Consider the following 1,937-nt stretch of genomic DNA (forward strand, 5'->3'; position numbering starts at 1 on the left):
GTTCTGGATTCCTTCAATTCCTTCAGGCTATTCAGTGCTTTGTAGAATGCCTGTAGGGGTTCCGGTGCTGCATTTATTGTCTGACCGTTGTTGGAATTTGAACTTGAAGTCGATTCTTGATTTCTTGACTTTTTGGCTCGAGTTTGCTGCTTCAGCACAGAACTTATCATCGATTGACTGCGTTGAATCTTCATCTATAACGCGTTGTCTGGCGTTTGAGCTTCATTGCGACGCGTTGTCCGGCGTCCGGGCTTCATTATGATGCACTGTTCGGCATTTGACACAGTTTATACTCGTAAGTCTGCTGGAGTACACACGATTTAAGCTCTTAGGGAATTGGAGCATGGATCTTATCCCAAAGTCGTTGGATGCTCGAGTCACGAGACCAACTCACAAAGTTGATGCGTCAATGACTCGCATATTTATAGGATTTTTGGCAAATCCTCAGCCATCAACGGGTTTGATGCGCCTTTACCGACTACCGTTTGAGTCGGGCTAGCATGCGGATTGTTTTAAGTCCGTTCCGCATGTGACGTTATGCTAAAAGAGTTAACTCTTTTAGTGCTACGATATTGAATACGTAGACTTCGTCTTTCTCCTGTGAAAAGACTAAACAGCTGGGTTGAATTGTAGATTACCCATATCTGTAATTGAATCCACCATCTTTAATTTCTTGCATTTTCTTTTATTCTAGAATTTTGTTCTTCATTCTTGATTTTTTTTTATTATTTTTTCCTTCTCACCTTATTAATCATACTCATTCTTTTTCAAATCCACTCTCACTTACACTTTGCATTTATTTACACACCATTTTCACTCTCTCAATCTCTTCACAATCATATTCACTTATCACTCCTACTTGTCATGCACATAACATAAGAACCGATTTCATATTTTCTCCTACAAAACACCTTCTTCGTGGGATCGATATCTTAAATACTATAACTTGACACGATTGTGCACTTGCAACCTTTTTGGTACATGTTTATGCCGCATCAATATATTAGTTTGAACTTAATTTAAAAATTATTAGGATTTGATTAAGTTAGAATTTAATTAGGATTAGGATAGTTTAAACTTTGAAGTTATTTGATTAGGATTAGAATAAATCATTAAATACAATTTAAAAATTAGAATTGATTAGTGATAGGATAGTTCAAACTTAACTTTGCTTCATTACAACAATAATATATTTGTGAATGCACGTATTAAAGGATAGATACAATCATAGCACGTGCAATATGATATATTTGTGTAATATAAACTTATTATATTATTTTTAATAATAAATTAATCATAATATAATTTTACACGTGCAATGTAGATAAATTAGTTTAAACTTTTAGATAGTGTATAATATTTCAAACTTAAAAAAGTATAATATCCTAATTATATAATATCACGTATTAAGGATAGATATATTAGTTTAAACTTAATTTAAAAATTATTAGAATTTGATTAAGTTAGAATTTGATTAGGATTCGGATAGTTCAAACTGTAGTTATTTGATTAGGATTAGAATAAATCATTAAATACAATTTAAAAATTAGAATTGATTTGTGATAGGATAGTTTAAACTTTATAGGGGTATTTTTGTCTACTGAAAGATTTTTCCGAACTAGTACTTTTAAAGGAAGTATGATATATATATATATATATATGTATTATCATTAATTAATGTATATTATATATACTTACATATATATTTCTAATGTATACTATACATAATTATAGTATGATATGGTCATTAATGTATATTTATATATACTTATATATAATATATAGCTATATACTAATATGTAAGTATACACTAATACATACTTATATATATAGAGAGAGAGAGAGAAAAATGGGTATGCTTGGTACCAAGCACAAAAAGTTATGCTTGGTAGTGAGGTGGCTTAATCCTCTCCACTCATTCAAATATATAGTTGCAA

This window comes from Asparagus officinalis, chromosome 1 (genome assembly GCF_001876935.1).
Source record: "Asparagus officinalis chromosome 1, Aspof.V1, whole genome shotgun sequence".
Taxonomy (NCBI): Eukaryota; Viridiplantae; Streptophyta; class Magnoliopsida; order Asparagales; family Asparagaceae; genus Asparagus; species Asparagus officinalis.